At 45.2% G+C, this 20,998-nt stretch overlaps 1 protein-coding gene and 1 pseudogene across 7 annotated transcripts in view; one reads left to right on the top strand and one right to left on the bottom strand.

Moving 5' to 3' along the window:
• Positions 1 to 323: 323 nt before the first annotated feature.
• On the bottom strand, positions 324 to 1,139 carry LOC309848933 (transmembrane protein 126A pseudogene; annotated as a pseudogene). Its single transcript has 3 exons — positions 1,105 to 1,139; positions 637 to 1,001; positions 324 to 474 (listed from the first exon to the last, which is right to left on the bottom strand). The product of its transcript is annotated as a transmembrane protein 126A pseudogene (transcript).
• Positions 1,140 to 9,263: 8,124 nt separating this feature from the next.
• The window catches only part of SLC7A1 (solute carrier family 7 member 1), a 79,555-nt gene continuing 67,820 nt past the window's right edge, over positions 9,264 to 20,998 (top strand). For 2 of the 6 annotated variants that reach the window (XM_082701309.1, XM_082701311.1), the window contains exon 1: positions 9,558 to 9,686. The gene's annotated coding sequence lies outside the window, so the exon portion shown is untranslated. Of the gene's footprint in view, positions 9,687 to 20,998 lie in introns of all 6 variants that reach the window. The other 4 variants (XM_082701307.1, XM_082701308.1, XM_082701312.1 and 1 more) reach the window with 4 other exon arrangements.

The raw sequence follows: 20,998 nt of genomic DNA, 5'->3' as shown, positions 1-20,998 counted from the left end.
GCCCTGACTGTGCCTCCACTTGGTCCTATGACCAGCATGGGCCCCGCCCCACCCTGATTCTGCACAACCAGAGGTTTGCGCTGCTGGTGCTTAGGTCCTGACATTTGCAGCCCTGACAGTCCTTTGAAAATAAGATTTCTACCATATATTAACTTGCTAGGGCTGCCATAATAAGGCGGGGGCCCTTAAACAGCAGAGATGTATTTTCTCCCAGTTTTGGAGTTAGGGAGTCTAAGATCAAGGTGCCAGCAGGCTTAGGTTCTTTTCTTTTTTTCCCCCCTACACATTAGAATTTTATTCTTGTGTACACATTTGTCTAACAGTTAACAAATTTCTAGGCCAGGTTCAGGTGGCAGAAGAGCCTTTATAATTAGTTTATATTGTTTTGATCTGAGGTAGGCCGCAAACACAGTCTGGAGTGAAATGGGAAATAACATCTTTCCTAAAGCCAGACTTAGAAATTCTGATGCAAAACTAAGCCAGACTTAGAATCTTCTGATGCAAAAGGTGAAGATCTTTCTTTCTTAGAATCTTAGATTCTAAGCCAGACTTAGAATCTTCTGATGCAAAAGGTGAAGATCTTTCTTTCTTAGAATCTTAGATTCTAAGCCAGACTTAGAATCTTCTGATGCAAAAGGTGAAGATCTTTCTTTCCTCTGGTCACAGGGCTGACTTATACCTGGCTACAAGGCCACCATTCACAGCTAGAGCCAAGAAAACAGGGTACGGACCCCTCACAATAAGACCAATCAATCGACTCATGTTATGGTACAGATTTCACAATTCCAATCATCCGTATTCAAAGGTAAACTTAACCGAACCCTTGTAGGATGCTTCTGCCGTCAAAACTGGGATCACTGCCATCGGTGAGCCCGCAGCTGTGATCAGCCATACAAGCCTGTGTCCCCCTTAAAGAGGAGTTGAAAGAGACTGTTTGCTGTGAGACCACAGAAATAGCATTGAGTCTAATATAGGTTGACCCATGCTCAAGTAGATTCTTTCTGCTCTGGGGAGTTAGTTAATTTTTCTGGTTATGATATTGATAATTAAGTTTTTCTTCTTCTTGTTCATGATTTTCCATCTAAAGCCTTATGCTGTCCTCACAGCAGCTGGCGCCTCCAGCGGTCTTCCCCCGCCATGCTGGGGCTCACTCCAACCTTTGCTCAACTGGCCCGAGTTCGGCCATCTTGGGCTGACACACGACCGAGGTGAAAGCTTAGTTTCTTTCTGAAGCTTGTCGATGGCCGTCTTCTCACTGTGTCCTCACATGGCTCCTCCTTTGGGCTCACACATCTCTGATATCTCTCCGTATGGCCTAATCTCCTTTTCTTATAAAGATGCCAGTCATGTTAAATTAGGGCCTCATTTAATTTAATCACTTCTTTAAAGGCTCTATCTCCTGGGGCGCCTGGGTGGCTCAGTGGGTTAAAGCCTCTACCTTTGGCTTAGGTCATGATCCCAGGGTCCTGGGATTAAGCCCCCAGTCAGGCTCTCTGCTCAGCGGGGAGCCTGCTTCTTTCTCTCTCTCTGCCTGCCTCTCTGCCTACTTGTGATCTCTGTCTGTCAAATAAATAAACAAAATCTTTGAAAAAAAAGAAAGGCTCTATCTCCAAATACAGTCACATTCTGAGTTCTGGGGATTAGGACTTCAACATTAGAGTTTTAGGGGGACACAATTCAGTCCTTAACACACTTTATAATCCAGAATGTTCTCATGTGTTTTCTAAATTTATATGTCAATGGATATAGTATTTGTGTGTTAAAGGACACAGTAAAAGTATGGGAAATTAGGTAAAAACCTTTTCATGGAGCACAAAAAACACTTTGGGAACCCAATAGGAAACATGTACCATTGGCCTTCACGTTTGAAGCAATTTTAAACTGGAAAGGTGAGTGGGATGATTCCTCTGTCTGTGCTGACTCTTGCCAGAGCTCAGGTTAGAGCTAACTTATTCTTAGTACTGGAGGGCTGGCCTGGCAAAGCAAGTCCAAGTCCAGGGCTCTAGTTAAACAGGGGCTCCAAAAGGTTTTCGTATGAAGAAAACATAATGTTAAAGAAAGAAAAAACATTGAAGGTGGGGCGTCTGGGTGGCTCAGTGGGTTAAAGCCTCTGCCTTTGGCTCGGGTCATGATCTCAGGGTCTTGGGATCCAGGCTCTCTGCTCAGGGGAGAGCCTGCTTCCTCCTCTCTCTCTGCCTATTTGTGATCTCTGTCTGTCAAATAAATAAATAATTCTTAAAAAAAAAATTGAAGGGAATTGGAGCAGCAGGGGAAAAAATGGAAATGGTTAAACTTATTTATATTTGTTTATATGTATGTATATTTTAGAGAGAGCAGGCTTGTGGGGGGTGGTGGGGACGGGAGTGGAGAGAGAGGAGGGGTAGGGGCAGAGGGAGAGAATCTTAAGGAGACTTCACACACAGATGGCAGAGCCCAATGTGGAATTCAGTCTCAGGTCCCTAAGATCACCACCTGAGCCCAAATCAGGAATTCGTCCTTTAAATGACTGAGTCACCTAGGCACCCTATTATTTTAATATTTCTGTGTGTATGCAGGAGACAGGATATCCTCAACTTCTCAGAGCTCATGCTCTGGGGTCCCTGGTTATCTGGCACTAAATGCTTGAAAAGCTTGTCGATAGTTGAACAGCAGGCCTGAGCTTGTTTCTTGACAAACCACAAAGGCCAGTAAGAGTTAAGGATGAAGGCATCGGTATTCTTTTACTACATAGATTTGGGGGGGAGGTGGGGACTGGAGGCAGAATTTTATCTTTTGTTTAGATTACAATTCTGATTTTTAATAACATCTATTGAGTTTGTTGTAAATTTTCAATGTAGAATATTGAGGTGAGTATACAAAACAATTAAAACTCCTTCTAGGGACAACATTTTTATATTTCCATCTTGTTTGTATATATTGTGTGTATAGAATATCTGCTTATCTACATGGATATAAGTGCATGTGTATATATAGAAAATTTTGCAGAATTAGCCCGTTCTTATAATCTGAGTACTTCCCACAGCATTAAATATCATTTGAAAACAAGAAATGTAATGGCAGCTTAGTATTCTTTTCCATTCTATGAATAGATCTGGATGTATTTAAGCAACTCTTCATATTTGCACACTTATGAGCTTTCCTCTTTTGCTATTACAAATAAATTCATGTGGACATAAATCTTTGTGGGCATCTCTCACATTTTCTTACAGCTATATATTCTAACAAAGATATACATTGTAAGAAAGGCCCTTCTGCTCAAGGATAGGCACACTGTCTTTGTGGTAAAGAAAAAGCACTTTCTACCATAACACAGTCGTGTATACAGCTGGCTTCAAAGGTGAAATCGACTTCCTGAAAGTCAGGCAGAGATCCGATTTCATTCTCTGTCAGCTAAAGAGAGTCTAATTCCCTAAACCCAAGGGCTGTACTTTTCAATGCTAATGGATGCCAGGCATGTCACTGTCTCTTCCAAAGGGGTGATGTTTTGTCAAGGTGTTTATAATTCTTCCCAATCTAGCCCAGGGGAGAAAGTCCCTAGGATAGAAAAGCTGTATTAATCAGGTTTCTTTTGGATATAATTGACAGAGACCCAACACGAATGGCTTTGGCAGAAAGGAGTATCTCTCTGACTTCCCCAGGTGGACAGCCTCAGTGAGCACTGGAATGGGGACTTGGTGACTATTAGCACTCTCTGCATCTCTCACCTGAGACTTCTATGTGTCCGCTTCATTCTCTCGGGCTGGCTGATTCTCCACAGCTGCGACGATGGCTACTGGTGGCACCTGGCTGATACCTGTCCAGTTCTGCAGTCAGGGAGGAAGGAGACTTCTCTTCTTTCCAGTATTTCCTGTAGCCAGGAAATAATTGGCTTGGATCAGGGGCCTTCCACCCCCAACAAAATTTCAATGCTGACAGTGATGGGGTTCTGTGACCTGGTCGTTCCTGTTGAAGATGCAAGAGTAGGGGAGGTTGGGAGAGACAAGAGCAGAATCTCCCAAGAAAAGGGATAGTCCTGGTTCCAGCAGAACAGAAAGGAGCTGGCCAGGTAAAAGCAGAGGTCTTCTGAAGAATGCAGTGATAACTATGTTCTTTCCCTCCCCACCTGGACCCCCAGGGAATTAGGAGAGTGATGGCTTAACCACTCAGTCCTTACAGGGTCAACTACTGACAGCCTTTTCCTGCAAAGTTTCTGGTTGTAAGAACACTCCTTTATTATGAATGGTGAAATGCTCCAATTTAGCATTTGCATGACCCCACAAATCAGTCTAGTTGTTGAACATTAATAGTAATGTTCTCTGGGTATTTGTTATGGTTCCAGATAGGATGTTAAAGGCTTTCCATGAATATCGTCATTCATTCATCACCAGCACCATAATCCTCGTTTTAGAAATGAGGAGAGTGAAACTCGGAGGAAATGAGGTAATTTGTCTAACTATTTGTAGCTTAGCAGTAGCAAAGTCAGGATCTAAAGCCATATTCTTTAACTCCAGAGTCCACATGCTTAACCAATCCAGGAAGGACACAGTCTTCAAACTGCAGAAAATGAAGCAACTCCGTTTCTTTGATCTGCTTAATAACAACTACTGCCAAATGAATACTTTCAATATGTAGACCTATACCAAGTGCTTTACATATGTGTGTATACATATTCATTATGCACACACATATGCACAAGCATATACATATATACATATTCATTATATTACATATAAATGTAGATAATATAAAATAGTTGATCCTTCAGCAACATATATGTGGATTTTTTATATCCACATATATGTGGAAAACTGTAAAAAAACACATATATGTGGATATGTGGATATCCACATATATGTGTTTTTTTACAGTATAGCACTGTATATATCCACATATATGTGGATTTTTTACAGTATAGCACTGTAAATGTATTTCTTCTTCTTTATGATTTTTAAGAACATTTTTTCTCTAGCTTACTTTATTATAGGAATGTAGTATATAATACATATAGCATACAAAATATATGTTAACTGACTGTTTATGTTACCCATAAGACCTCCAGTAAATTGTAGGCTATGAGTAGCTAAGTTTTGGGGGCACCAAAAGTTATACACAGATTTTTAACTGCCTGGGGGTGGGGTGGGTGGTGGTGGAGGGCATTTGGTCCTAGCCCCATTTTGTTCAAGGGTCAAATGGGTAGTCTAATTATATATATATACACATATATATGTATATATATATATTTTTTAATATATAATAAGTAGTATATATGTCAATGTATTTTATATATACATGGTATATACTATATACTATACATACCACAGTTTTAGGTTTATAAAAAAATGGAAGATTATATAAGGAGAGTTTCCATATACTCCCTTTGCTCCACTCAGTTTCCCTTATTATCAACATCTTGAATTAGTTTAGTACACTTGCTACAGTTGATGAGCCAACATTCAATCTTATTGTCTAAATTCTATAGATTTTTTTTTAAGATTTTATTTATTTATTTGACGGAGAGAGATCACAAGAAGGCAGAGAGGCAGGCAGAGAGAGAGTGGAGGAAGCAGGCTCCCTGCCGAGTAGAGAGCCCCATGTGGGGCTTGATTCCAGGACCCTAGGATCATGACCTGAGCTGAAGGTAGAGGCTTTAACCCACTGAGCCACCCAGGCGTCCCTAAATTCTATAGTTTTTTAAAAAGATTTTTATTTATTTATTCCTGAGAGAGAGAAAGAGAGAGGCAGAGGGAGAAACAGACTCCCTGATGTGGGACTTGATCCCAGGACCTCAGGATCACAACCTGAGCTGAAGGCAGATGCTTAACACACCGAGCCACCCAGGCACCCAATTCTATAGTTTATATTAAGGTTTACTCTTTGTGTTGTACACTCTGTGGGTTTTGACAAATATATAATAACATGTATGCACCATTACAGTATCATTTGAAGTAGTTTCACTGTCCTAAAAATACCCTATGCTCCACCTACTCATTCCTCCCTCCCCCCATAAACCTTTGGCAACTACTGATCTTTTTATTTCCCTATAATTTTGCTTTTTTCCAGAAGTTCAAATCATATAGTGTGCTGCTTCTTCAAACTGGCTTCTTTCACTTAGCAATATACATGTAACTTTCCTCCATGTCTTTTCATGGCTTGATAACTCCTTTTTTTTTTTTTTTTTCATCAAGAAACAGTATTCCATTGACTGGATGTATTGCAGTTTATTTGTTCAGTCACTTATTTGAGGACATCCTGGTTGCTTCCAAGTTTTGGCAATTATGCATAAAGCTGCTATAAACATTTGCATATAAGTTTTTGTGTGGACACAGCTCATTTGGGTAAATACCAAGGAATGCAGTTGCTGGTCTCTATTGTAGGACTGTGTTTTGTTTTGTGAGAAATTGCCAAAGTGTTTTACAAAGTAGCCGTACTATTTTGCATTCCCATCGGCAATGAATGAGAGTTCCAGTTGCTTCATATCCTTGCCAGCATTTGGTGGTATGTGTGTTTTGGGTTTTAGCTATTCATTGGGTATGCAGTGGTATCTCACCGTTTTAATTTGCAGTTCCCTAATAACATATGATGTTAAATAACTTTTAATGTGCTTATTTGCCATCTGTATATCTTCTTCAGTGAGGTGTCTGTTCAGGTCTTTTGCCCATTTAAAAAAACTTTTTTTTTTTTTTCTTATTGTTGGGTTTTAAGAGTTCTTTGTATCTTTGTATATTTTCTCATTGTTGGGTTTAAGTGTTCTTTGTACATTTGTATACCAATATTTTATCAGGTATGTGTTTTGTGAAGATTTTCTCCCAGTCCACAACTTGTCTCTTCATTCTCTTAACAATGTCTTTTATAGAGCAGAGGATTTTAATTTTAATGAAGTCCAACTTAATCAATTTTTTCTTTTGTGCAATGTGCTTTTGGTGTTGTATTTTAGGAAAAGTCATCACTAAACCAAAAAATCACTTAGGTTTTCTCCTCTGTTATCAACTTCTGGCATTTTTTTCATTTTGTATTTTATACTTAGGTCTATGACTTATTTCGAGTTAACTTTTGTGAAAGTTATAAGATCTGTGTCTAGATTTTTTTTTTTTGCACGTGGATGTTCAGTTGTTCCAGCACCATTTGTTGAAGAGACTATTGCTTTTTGCTCCTTTGTCAACGATCAGTTGGCTATTTTGTGGGTCTGTATCTGGTGTCTCTTTTTCTGTTACACCTTCACGCATATTTTTCTCCTCAGCTTTACCAACTACATATTTTTTATTGTCACCATGAACTTATGCCCATCTAGCAGGTGTTAAATCCTTATTTTGCAGATGAGGAAACTGAGGCTGAGAGAGGACAAACATAATTTCCCCAGGCCAGTGGCTAGACAGAAGTAGAGGCAAAGTTGAAAACCACGTCTGTCTGACTCTGATTCTCTGCACGTTTGTAATCCCCCATGCTGCCTGATGGTGCTAGGCTGGGACTTGGCATGTCAAGCTTAACCTTACAAGGGGCTTTCCAGGGCCTGAATGCCAGAGTCTCCTTTCTGTACTGGTCTTTGAAATAATGCTTCATCTTCTCCTTGATTCTAATCAAGGTTGCCCTTTGCTCATAGTCCTTCAGGACCTGCCATGTGAATCCTAATCTGCCTGAAATTTAGCTTTATTAAAAACATTCAGCCAGTTTATTTTTTTGAACTTTCCCCCTAACTTTTTGCTGAGATCTTGACCATAATTGTTTTTTTCCTCTGACTCACACTGAATCCTTTTTGCTGTGAAGTTGCTTGCTTAAATTCCTTATCACTGAGATTCTCCTAACATCTTCCCGAAGACAAAGCCTGCTGGATTGGACTGCTAAACTGAGCATTTAGCTAAAAATCCTCTTGGTTAAGTTCTCCCTATATACCCATCAGTACCTGGAACACTTGCTCTCAGAATTTACACATCAACTCTACATTCCCTCTCTGTGTTGCCCAAACAGGGCATCTCTACAACCTACTAAATTCTATTTTACTGCCAAGAGTCTTTTAAAAAAAAATCTCACAATCATATTTTAAATACCAAGGGATAGACTTCTGATAAGAACACAAGGTTAAAAAAATAATACAAGGCTTATCACTCCCAAACAGAGATGAAATAGCTTGCAGAAGATAACACAGCAAATGAGATGGTGGAATTGAGATTCTAATCAAGATCTGGCGCAAAGGCAACGAGGATGGTCCTTGAATCACAGCAGGCTTCCTTCTGTGGATAGCTATGTCAGCAGGTGAAGGGGGCTGTGTGGGATTCAGGAAAAGCCCCAGAACAGGAGGCCTCCATAATGCAACTCGAGGGCATCATTTCACCACCTCACAATTGAAACTGTTTTAAAATAGCACATACCTAGTTGCTTATTATGACTCCAAACTGTTCATTTTGACACTGTTCAAAGTGCTTTACCAATATTAGCTCATTTCTCTGTGTTCATATCTTTCTGAAGCCAACACCGTGCAGCTATGTATTTTATAAACTGCTAGTGTAGTTCCAAGACAGTTTCATATCCAGTAGCTGACAGTGAGTCCCAATTACTGACCAAAGACACTGTACCTGGGGGGTGGAGGAGGGAGGGGGTTTGATGGTGTGGCGAAGACTCTGAGGCCATGAACACTGTGCTGTCATTTTTCTGTGCTTTTTGTTTTGTTGTATGTGTTTGTAATTCACAAAGTTAGAAGGAGGCTGGCAGGATTAATCTATGACTCGCTCACGTCTCCCATGGTACAGATTACTGGATCTCTATAGGTCGTAGTTCTTGTGTGGGGTTTTTGCAGCAAAGAGAGACAACAAAGAGGCAGCTTGTGCAGTGAGCACTGTGGGATTCGGTTCTAAAGTTTTTGCCATCTAGGGGAGAGTAACTCTGGAAGTAAGCCGCTTTGACTAGCCAGCCAGTCAGGTGTGCTTGTGACACAGGCCGATTCAGGCTTCAGGGCCCTTCCTGATAAGGGGCAAGAGTAAATTATTTATTAAAAACAAAGGAATAGCAATAATAAAATAATCCAATGACAAGTGAAGATTTACTTAAAAAAAAAAAAGAACTTTTGAAGTGCTTCCCAGATGTTTTATCTCTGGAAAAGGAGCACTGGTGGCGAGTTCGGTGTCAGCTCCCTGGGGCCCGCCGCTCTGGGCAGCACTGCCCTGCGGCGCTAACCCGGACCCGCGAGGTTCCGGCTGTCAGAGGACCCGGGGATGCGATCGCGCCGCGGGCTCGGATTGGCGGAAAAATAGCAACAAGAGGGCGGAGCCGAAGCGAAGGCGCGGGGAATAGCCGCCGGCCCGGGGAACCCCAGCGCGGACACGCCCCTCCCCGCCCCTCCGCCCCGCCCCGGCCACCGCCTCGGGCCTGCGGTCCCGCCGCGCAGCGCTCCCATTGGTACCCGGCGGTTGAAGCGCGCGATTGGACGGGGGCTGCCGGGGCCGCGGGGCGGGAGCGAGGGGCGGGGGCCCGGCGCGCGGCTGATGAAACCCGGCGCCAGAGCCCGCCCGCTCTCCACGCTCCATTCAGTCGGCGCGGGCAGGTGAACTGCCGGGCGGGGCGCGAGGCCAGCCAGCGTCCGCTAACCGCAGCCGCAGCTCCCGCTCCCTACGCGCCGCGCCTCCGTCCCAGCAGCCGTCCTTCCAGCGGCGCGTGCCGAGCCCCTCCGCGGACTAGTCCGCATCCTGCCACCCGCCGCCCGCCCGCCGCCTCGGTGAGTGCCCGGCCCCCGCCGGCGCTAGGGCAGCTGCTCGGCCCCGGGTCACCTTGGAGGGGTCCCCGGCGCCGCGTGGGGCCGCGGGAGGGCGGCTCGGGGAGCGGCGTGGGTCCGGCGCCGGGGGTGCTGGCATCCTCCGGGGTGGGCAAGGGCAGGACGGGCGCGGGGCTGTGCGCGCGGGGCCGGTGCCCATGCGGCTGTCTCCTCCACCGGAGTCCATTTTGGTTCCCTGAAGGCGCGCGGCGTGGTGCATGATGCAACACCGAGTGAGTAAGCGTGGACGACCTGGCGCCGCCGTGATGCCCGCCGCGCGCGCCCGCCAGCGACCCCGCGCCGGGACCGTCCGGGTGGTCGCGGTGGGCAGGAGGCGGGACTGGCCGCATCAGCGGGCATGCGGGCCCGGCCGGGAGGCATCCGGAGGCCTGCCCTTACATGGCGCGGAGCAGAGCACCGCGCCCCGCCACGAGGTCTGCGATGTGTCATCGTCTTGGTGGGAGCCCGCCCTGTGGCCGCGGGGGTGGTCCCGCGGCAGGTGGCCGGCCTGGGCACAGCGGTGCACCCCCGCACCCTGCCTGCGGCGCCCACCTCTTATCCCTAGAGCTCGGGTCGCGCCCCGGCCCGCCTACACCTCTTGTCTGAGTTTCCAGGGTGATTTCGGGTAAGTTCCCCCCTGGGTGGGCTTCCTTGTGACCCGATTTGACACATGAAGGCTGAGTTCTTCAAGCCTTCCAGATGGTTTGGAGGGAGAGGAAGTTATTCCGGCTTAATAAAGACAACCTTTTCCCAGTGTGTTTCTTTCTGCGTAGTAGAAAACTTCCCAAACTGGGCAGGTCGAGTAGGCATCCTAAACCCGTGTGTACACAGAGCAGCCCTTGTGCTGAGTACTACTACGAAGTGCTATTTTAGCTCCTTCCCCTTTTCAGTGGGTGTGGGAAGCAGATACCGGTGGTGTTTGTCTGGTGAGATTAGGGTAGTAGAGACATGTGCCTCCAGGAAGAAAACTGCACCTCCCAATACACGTGGTGGGGCTCTCAATCTCTCGAGGGAAGAAACCTAGACTTATGTTCTGTTCCAGGTGTAGTTATGGGAGGAGAGGGTTGGGATTTCAGTCCCCGGTATATTTCCTTAAAAATGTGCTCTTTAGGGGCACCTGGGTGGCTCAGTGGGTTAAAGCCTCTGCCTTTGGCTCCAGTCATGGTCCCAGGTCCTAGGATCGAGCCCCACGTTGGGCTCTCCGCTCAGCGGGGAGCCTGCTTCCCTCTCTCTCTCTGCCTACCTCTATGCCTACTTGTGATCTCTGTCTGTTAAATAAATAAAAATTTTTTAAAAAGTGCTCTTCAAAATTTGGTCAGTGGAGAACTTTTTGTTGGCTTGTGGCTGAATTTTCTAATTGTCTTTAATTTGAATTATAATTTACTTGGGAGTTGATAGTAACATTTCTTGCCCTTTATGTTTGGTTCAGATAGTAGGAAACCATGATACATTTATTCCCCTGATATTTTTAGTTGGTCTCAGTGGAAATTATCATTATTTTTATATGAACACACCCTTCTGTCATTAAAACAAAAGGTCTTATTTAAGCCACACAATCAAAATAGACGTTAGGGGACAAAGTCAACAATGGATTAACATAGTTTTCAAAGGTTTAGCATATTACAATCATGTTAATCATTATAGATAAATTTAAAGAGTGTCAAAGGAGTTCTGACTAAGCAAACAGGACAAAACTTAATAGAGATCAGAAATATACGCAGTTGGTTGAATCTGGATTTGGGCCAAACGAGTGCTCTTATCTATATAATTATTTGCTTTAGAAGGAAAAAGGCTTGGAAGGCAAGATTGCCAACCCTGGGGAGCTTGTATTCTAAGACACATGTTAATTATATTTGGTATAAGTACATGCTTATTGATTGTTCTAGTCTGGAGCTTTTTTTCTACTAAGATCAGTAAAAATATGTAATTATGTTGGAGGGCCCAGTATTATGTCTAATTGGATTAATCCTTTTTCATTATTAACCATGTATTTGGAGGTATTGGTTTATTAATCCTATGGGGGAATTTGAAATAAGAACAAGTAATAGAGAGAAACATTTTTCTATATCCCAGATGCATCTTGTAGCTGTTTATCATTTTATCTGGTTCAGGTCCAAGCAGGACCTGTGGATGGGACCCTAGTGTCATTCTGTATGATTGGTCTCTTCACGCCTGGGGCCCATCAGTATCACTGCCCTCTTCCAGTTGAGGGCAGATCGCATGAACCATGAGGACTGTGCTTTTACTTTGGATGAGCTGGAGAACCCTCCGAGGATTACTTTAAATGCTGCATGGAGATTATATGGAGGTGCGGGAAGTGGGCAGGCATAGAAGCAGGGAGAAATGTAACTTAAGTCTGGAATACAATCCAACTTCATGTTGTATGTGCACAAGAGAGAGTGACCATATGTCATTTCCTTGAGCGGCGATGGCTTGGGTTGGGGTGGTAATGGTAGAGATGGGGGCGGGGGTTGAGTTCTGCTCCACCTGTAGACTTAACTACTTGTTCCAACTGTAGATTTTAAAGGGAGACTCAACAGGCTTGGCCCGGGAAGTTCACGTGAGGTGTGAAAGGTCAAATACGATTCCAAGAAGTAGAGCTGCCATATGGTATTAACGAGATGGGAATATGGAAGAATGAGCATGTTGGGAAGGACTCTTCTAAAAGTCACAACTGACTTTTTTTTTAGACATTTCTGTTCTCAAGGTTGAACTCTGTCTGCTCAGGGGCCCCTCTCAGGTGCATGACTGCATTGTAGCCACCGGCCCCAGTATGGTGGCTTCCTTCTTTTTCACCTAGCTGTCTTGCTTCCTTGAACCTAATGTAGGGATCTCTTGGTGCTTGCAGACTCCCTGTGCCCCTCTCCCACCTTCCAGTAAGCACCTTGGCTGTGGGTTTGTCCCATGGCCAGGACGGGGACCCTCTGCCACACGAGGTATACCTCCTTTTTCATTCTTGGGCCTTCAGGGCACCTGCTTCCAGGGGTTTCTTGTGTCTTGGGGCAGTGGCATTGGTTCCACCACAAGGATTCAGGTCTCTTCCAGCCACAGAATAGAGGCGTACTATCTCCCATGGCAAATTAACAGCCCTGTAGTACACTTGATGGACATCTCTCTCCTCTTTGTCCATAATCTTTCTCCCCTGACTCCAAAGCATCTTTGAAAAGAACCATCCCTGCAGTTGTTAATACTGCATTGGAATCTGTCATGGGAGGTTTAGTGCGTTTGCCACCTGTGAGTCAGAAGAACAGGTGACAGATTGGTAAAACAGTTTGGAGGACTGCTAAATATGTTCATCCCACTCGAAAGGCATTCCTTCAGATCTATGGCATTGGCAGAGCTGTGAGGAAGGCTGGTTACTTTACCCTTGGTCTGGAGTCCTTCCTTCTAGGGACACCAGCTCTAGGAAAGACATTTCTGGACACTGGAATCGATTCCGGCATAGGGTTGACCCATCCTGCCACACCCAGTCTTTCCTTTGGCTTTTCCCCTCTGTTGATTGTCAGTAAGGGTTCAGACTGCCAGATGGTACATTTGGTGACCGAATGGCGTGAATGAATTCGAGTCATGTGTGGTTAGGGGCCTTTCCAGCTTCAGTGCAGGCTGAGGTGAGGTGTGTTGAAAGGAAGGAGGCTGCTTTGGGAGCTGAGGACAGGTAGGAGGCATGCTGGGAACAGCGCCCCTGTAGGCTTATGGTGTCTGGCTTGGCCACTCTGTGGGCAGCCCGCTAGAGTGGCATTCAGACTCTCAACCCCGTGGACTCGCTCTATCCATAGATGGGGGAAGCCTTCCCTCTCAGCCTCCGGATAACGAAGCTCACAAACTACGAATTCCATAGTATTCTTTGGATGAATAAAGGTCCCGGAATCAATATTGAGAATTCTTTCATGAAGTAAGTTCTTTCTGTTACCAGTCTACTGTTCTGACTATGGCAACCAGAAATCAAGCTCAGGGAAGCCTTCAAAGGCTGCTGCCAGGGGGTTGTATCCAAAGGTGGAAGAGAGGATGTCCCACAGCTTCCCTGGGCTTGTGCGTATTTCTCTGCCCTCTCTCCCTTTCTCCCGAGTGGATCGTGAGCTTGTTCTTCCCTTTTCTGGAGGCACAGAGGGCATGGACAGCTTTGTTTCCTTAACATCCTGTATTTCTCCTCTAGTGCTTTCTCCAGAATGTTTGTTCAGATCACTTGACTGTGAGAACGAACACATCCTTTCCCATTTGTTCAGGAGTGGGTCCTACCCTCTCAGTACTCCATGTGTCACAAATTCTCTATTGTAGCGACCAGCTCGAAGTACTGACTCTGGGCTGCCAGGGAGTGGCCTCTGCTCGGCGTGGCCAGCCTGAGTTCTCCAGGGATCATGGGCTGTGGGGGTCACAGGAGAGGCCAGGGCCCCTTGTGCAGAAGGGGCTGGGTCCCCAAGTGGGGTCTACTGACAGGGTCAGTGCCTTTTCTAATGTATTCTCACGTGTAACTTCTTCACCATATTGTTTGCCTAATAATCAGCTTCTCCTGCCTATCTTATAGGATTGAGAGGATTTAAGTGAGGTATAATCTATGTTATGTTCTTGACACAGCTTCTGGCACGTATCAACAGCTTAAAATAAGTGTTAACTATTGTACTGGAAAGAAAAGTCAGTTCTTTGGTTTAGATGTGGAGGAAATAATTCTTGTAACAAGTTTGTTTTGCTCTCCCATTCTGCCAAGGGGTTAAAATATAATCCCTTTTCCTTGGAATTAGATTGCTGGGGGTGGATGGAGTGCCAAGGTGTTGGGGGGACATTGAGCCTCTGAGGCATCTGCTGACCCAGGTCCAGGATCAGTGAATGTGACCTTAGTTCCTGTACATTGTCCCCTCTAGCCCTCTGGGGCTCTGTTCACCACTGACCTTTTACATTTGGGGTCATGGGGAGCATTCTGTAGCCTTTTTGCCACAATGGTGAAGGGAGACGTGAGAGAAAGAACTGTAGTCTCTGGGCCTCTGCTGGCTCTGACTGCCTTGATGACCTTGAAGCCTTAAACTCTTTGGGGACCAGGGACCTCCCTGGGTGTGTGGGGAGTCAGATTCCTTTCAGTCTCAGATCCATACACTTTGGGTTTAGCCACTCCTCTGGAAAGCTGAGCTCATGGCTCCATTCCTAGTGCTTGCTTGTCAGTGTGTGTCTGTGTGCGTGCGCATATAACACTGAGAAAGTGTGTGTGTGTGTGTGTGTGTGTGTGTGTGTGTGTGTGTGTGTGTGTTTGGGGGGGCTTATCTGCCCTCATCATAGTCATCCTGACACATTTTGTCCAAATTACCCTGATGGCTTTGGGTATAGAAACCAAAGCCAAATACTTCCACCTTTGTTTTTCACCTTATTTCATCCCTTTCCTGGAGGTGACAACAGAAGGTCCCCTAGGGCCTTGGGGTAGGGGTGCTGGGCACCTCCCCTGGGGCAGCAGTGGGAACAAGGGAGCAAATCCACGCTTACCCACTCTTGCTGTTGCTTCCTTACTGTGTTGTAACTGTTGTCTTCCTATCTTTAGGTCTCTTGGAAGTGTATCTTCTATTGGTCAATGAAGTGCCATTAACCAGAGTCTGTTGCATCAAATAGGAAAGAAGGGAGAGGCCCGGGACTGGGTATGATCAGGACTCACCAGTGCTTACTGAGTGCTCACTGTGTGCTTGGCACTTCATGTGTTCTGGTAATCCTCACAGCTGCCCAGTAAGGTTGGCAATACTGTTTTGAGTGATGTGAAGCAGAAGCTCTGAGAAGTGACACAAGTTGCCCGTATGTATGCACTTGGGCAGTAAGTGGCAGAGCGAGGACTTGAACCCTAGGGGCCTGGCTCCGAGTCCCGACCATCAGTGTGCCTTGGGTGTGCGGGTGGCAGCCTGTGCCAGGTGCCCGCCTCCCCTGGGACTGTGTCCTGGCACGCCATGTGCAGCGGGTAGTGCCTGGCCGGAGATACGGCACGCACACTCGCCGCTGCTTGGTCCCTCGCTCCCCCTTGCTTCTGAGTGAGCCCTGGAGTCGCTCCGCTGGACAGCACCCTGCTTTCCTTCCGCTCCTGCCAGCCTGGAACGCAGCGCAGAGCTTTAGTGCCTATAGACAGCCATGCGGGGTGCCAGCCAGACCTGGAGCTGCTGGTGTGTGTGTCGGACACTGGTGGGGTGGCAAGCTTCCTGGGTCGCGGTCTGGCATCCTGGTCAGAGCGGAACTGGATGTGGTACTTGCTGCCCAGGCCACGGGGAAGCCCTGTTTCACTCCTGCATGTCGGGCCATCTGGGCTCCAGGAGAGCCCTCTGCAGGACGTCCTGCGGGAACTGGGAACTTCACAGGGGGGCAGTCAGCCTCCTTCTGGGGACCACATCTTGACTGCTGACTTCCCTAGTGTGCTGTGGTAAGCTGTCCCAGCCAGGGTAGCAGTCAGGGCCCTCAAGCTGGCAGGTGTTGCAGGGACAACTTTATTACTTCTCCTGCCTTTCTCTTCCTTTTCTCCTGGGCTATTCCTGCCTTGTTTGCAAACATTGCAAACTTAAAGAAAAGTGGCAGGAGCAGTGCAAGGAGCTTCAGTCTACCCTTTTCTCAAGTTCACCCCAGTAGTTGTATTTTGCTGCTTCTACCCTTTCTATGTAGGTATCTACGGCTCCATCAGTCTGTCTGTACACACCCATATGTGTTTTTTCCCTGAATGATTTGAGACAGAGCTGAAGACATCATGCCCTTTTATTTACCCCTATAGACTTCAGTGTGTATTTCCTAAGAATAAGGATGTTCTCTTGCATAACCAGAGTATGATACCCAAATGAGGAAGTTGAACATTGATTCACATTATTATCTAATCCACGGTCTGTATTCGACTTTCAGTTGTCCAAATAATGTCCTTTATGGCCATATATATGCATAAATACAATTTTTGTGTGTTGGGGAGAGGATCTTTCAAAGGAACTATGGTCTAAATTTCTATCTCACAAGCCTCTTTAAGAAAAAATGTTTCTGAAAGTTTGAATGCTCATTGTGAAAAATTTGGAAACTACAGAAAAACGAGAGAAGGGGAGAATAAAAATAATGTGTAATTCCAGCATGGAGGCTTAGCGCAGGCTGGGTGGAGGGCTTGCGGCAAGGTAGGTGTGGACGGCTTTTGCACAGGAGACCTACACCCCAGACACTCGGGGCAGGAGCCCATGGTGTCCTTGGGCTTTGGGGAGGAACAGGCTCCCTGTCTGGAGCAGAGCAGAGGGGAGTGTTTATCCTGCTCCTGCCCACCTCTTGGGTGGTTGCCCACCTGAGCAGGTGAACTTAACCACCTTGGGGTAGGGGAGGGTGGAAATCATTAGTGAATACCCAGAACTTGTTCAAGATGTGAAAAGAAATGATGCATGTCCTGCCTTGTCCAGTATATACCCCTGACTTCCTAGACCTAGCAGAGGGGGGGAAGATGGGCATGGGCTTCAATGCAGAGAAATGGCGCTACCCTCTTGGCAAATACCTGTGGTTTTTTAACGTGCTTGTTAGGCTCGCCTCTTGTTGAACCTCTTGGGCCTCTGTGAGCGGGCCAGTGGAGAAATAGGAGGTGAAGTTCTAAATGGTGAATTTTGCTCTTTGTCTGTGACTTTGCTCCCCAAAAGTTCTTGGGGAAAGGTTTCAAAACTTTTCTATGAAGTGTAGATCTTGCTCCTGCATTTCATTTATCCAGGCTGCCCTCTTTTTCATCACGAGTGATAACTGAAAGGGGCTCACTTCTTTGGGCCCTGGAAGGGGTCTTCACTGAGTAAATCTGGACTCTAGAATGGTTTTGCTCCAAGAAGCTGCTATCATCTTGTCCATCGCTCCCCATCCTTTTGTACCTCAGTTTCCCTGAGCTGTAAACCTGCATTATGTGTGAAAAAGGGCATCTGCAGGGCGGGATCAAAAGCCTCAAGTATTTTTCCATGTGTTTATTTTTTCTTCTCCTGCACCAGACCCTCTCCTTGAAGGAGCTGGCCTTGAGAGTGACAGGGTGGGCAGCCGCCCAGACTGTGGACACCCTGCTGAGGCCACGGAACTCCTAACCTGGATGGGCCAGGACTGGAGAGCTGCTCTTCAAAGAAACCCTTTGAAGTGCAAACATTTCCTTTCCTGAAAAGAAGGGAAATTGAAATGAAAACCTATTGTTCTGTGCAGACAATGTTCTCTTGGATCAAAGAGAGAATGAGGCTTATAAAGGGAGATTCACAAATTAGACCTTAATGTGGTGCATGGTGATGAAGGTGTGACTGCATTGGTGTCCACTGCCCACGCTCTGTGAGTTGGTAAGATCGTGTTTTCCTCCCCTACCTAAGGTCCTAAATCTAGGTTTTTCATGCTGTATTTAACTGTCTTGTTTGTGCTTTTGTCTTGTGGTAAGCATCTAGAAATGTCTTTTCGTAAATTGACACCATCCAGGATGGAATATTATGTAGCCAATGAAAATGGCATTTTTCTCCCCCCCCCCTTTTTTTTAAAGATTCACTTTTTCATTTTATGGGGGCTGAGGGGCAGAGGGTGAAGGAGACAATACCAAGCAAACTCCCTGCCGAGCATAGAGCCCAAGGTGGAACTTGATTCCACAACCCCGAGATCATGACCCAAGCTCCAAGAGTTAGACGCGTAATGGACCGAGCCAGCCCGAAAATGGCATTTTCAAAGAATACTTGATCTTATGGGAAAAACTTTGCTGTTAAAAGTGAAAGTAAGGTCTGGATGCAGTACTGTTGTGTTCATTATTATGTTATCTGAGATATATATTTGCACAGAAAGGAAACACTGTTAAAATTGGACTTCGGTTTGTTCACTGATCTGTGTGTAGCACTTAAAATAGTGCTCAACAAGTCCTTGTTGGGTGAATATTTACATAATTAGTAAAAATAATATTTTTTTACTTTTATTTTTTTTTTTAGAGAGAGTGCATGCTCTTGGGGAAGGGAAGGAGGAGCACGGGGGGAGGGAGAGAGAATCTTAAGCAGGCTCCATGTTCAGTATGGAGCCCGACTTGGGGCTCCATCTCACAACCTTGAGATCAGGACATAGGCCCAAATCAAGAGTCAGACATTTAAACGACTGAGCCACCCAAACACCCCAATAAAACAGCATTTTAAAGGCGGAAGATTTTGGACTAAATAGTAACATTTTGGCAGGTGGAAAGAACAATACATTATTTTAAGTTTGTTGTTCTGCTGCCCTGACATTTCAATTTGGGGTTTATTTTGTTTTTCGGTACAAATATGTTCCACATTTTGTACTTTGGTACAAATCATACTGAGAATGAGTGACTTTGACATTTCTAGTTTTGGAATAATCATCTTCTGTTGAAATTAGACTATCAGAATGTTAAAGTTTTTCCTGGGTTGGCTATGAGGCACTTTCACAGATTGGGTAAAATCATATGTTTTCGTATACTCTATAGCTGATGTACCATTGGAGCAGCTTATCTTGTCCTGTTGTTTTTGCCGGGTTCGTCCAGGATGTCTTATTTTTGAGTATTAATATTACCATGAGACATTGGATGTACGTTGGCCTGGTTTTGTTTATAAGTTCTTTAAAAAACACAGCATCTCACCTTTACCTGCAATGTAAGTTAGCTTTGAAAATGGCCCTAGTGTTGGTGGATTTTTGCAGGGCAGGTGAATGGTACAGCCACCCGTACCTGGCCTAGGTGAGATCATTTCATTCCTGTCAGAAGGACACAGGTTCTTAGTTTTCAGAGCTGCATTGGAAGCCTTTCCACCGTGCCGTCTGCACAGGGTTCTGGAAGCCTGGTCTTTGGGAAGTCTTCCTTGGGGCTGTTTGCGATAAACTGGTGGCATCCACACACTGGTTCTCCTGTGGGTGGCAGCTTTCAGACTCCTGCGGCTGCAGTCCATAATAACAAATCAGTTTACACCGTGATCAAGTACACATATCGGGGCACACCATGTCTAGAGATTAAAATGAAAGTTTTCATGAAGCGTCCTTCATTGTTGTACCTGCCTTGCATCCTGATAATTTTCCTTTTCTATTGCATGTTTAAAAAAAAAAAAAAATCCTGCCGGCAACTTGCAGTTTGCAAACTCTGTTAGGCTTGGGCATGCTAACCTGCAAACCCGCCTGCCCCCCGTCCCCCGCCCCCTTGGTGGCCTGAGTTTCAGGTTTGCTGGGCTGGGGAATGGGAGGAATTATCAGTCCAGGCCGGTTTGGACAAAGGCATTCAGGGGGTAGAGGTTTCCTTTCGTGGTGATTTGAGGGTTTCTAACTGAAGTGGATATTCTTTTTGGTGATGATTCCCAAGCAGGTGAACAGGGACACAGGGCAAGACCTGTGTGAGTTCCCGGTGTGGTTTCCTGCTGATGCAAACAGTGGGCTCGGTCTTTTGCTCCCCTCACGTGCTAGGGCTTTTGAAATTGGCCTGGTCAGGTTTTTTCATGTGTGGTTTTTTTAGAGATGGCCTGAACGTTTGTTAATTCTAGCACTTTGAAAAGTCTTTTTTGAGTATATTTTATAAGTGATTTGAAGAAGAACCTATCTGAATGATAAGCCTTTCAGAGTTAAAGATTTATGGGAAGATAAGGGAGAAAAGATACTTTAATAGAAATACTGATTTTTGGACTTTTAAGTCTGATGGATTAAAATTGAACAGAGCATTGAATATATTATATTAGTAATAGCGGTCATATTATTAAATAGTTTGCCTTGAAAACTTTGAATGGATTTTGCATAAACTTAAATCTTGCTTGAGAGTTGTTTGATTTATTTATTTTTATTTATTTATTTTTTGCTTAGAAAATAAATATTTTTTAGGTAAGAAGCCTGTGTACATTATTTTATTTATTTATTTATTTATTTGGGGGAGTTAGTGATGGGCAGAGGGAGAGAATCTCAAGCAGACTCCCCGCTCAGTGTGGAGCCCCATTTAGGGCTCAGTCCCAGGACCTGTGAGATCATGGCCTGAACCAAAACCAAGAATTAGATGCTTAACTATCTGAGCCACCCAGGTGCCCCTGTGTATATAATTCTTAAAACAATTATAAATCAAGGGAATTGATTCTGTGAACTAGAGCACAGTAACAGAACAGAATTAGAACAAGATAAGTTGCCTGCTTTGTTGAAACATTGTACAAAAGTCTGTCCTTGTTTCTTGTAAACTTCTCTTATTTATTATGCTTCTCAATAATAATAAATTTATTGTAAGAATTCAGAATACTTAGTTTATAGTCTTTCAAAAATTCATCTGGGGGTGCCTGGGAGGCTCAGTGGGTTAAGCCTCTGCTTTCGGCTCAGGTCATGATCCCAGGGTTCTGGGATCGA

This window comes from Mustela nivalis, assembly GCF_964662115.1.
Source record: "Mustela nivalis genome assembly, chromosome: 15".
Taxonomy (NCBI): Eukaryota; Metazoa; Chordata; class Mammalia; order Carnivora; family Mustelidae; genus Mustela; species Mustela nivalis.
The sequence above is the reverse complement of the archived record's forward strand: the minus strand, read 5'-3'. Positions and strand labels throughout refer to the sequence as shown.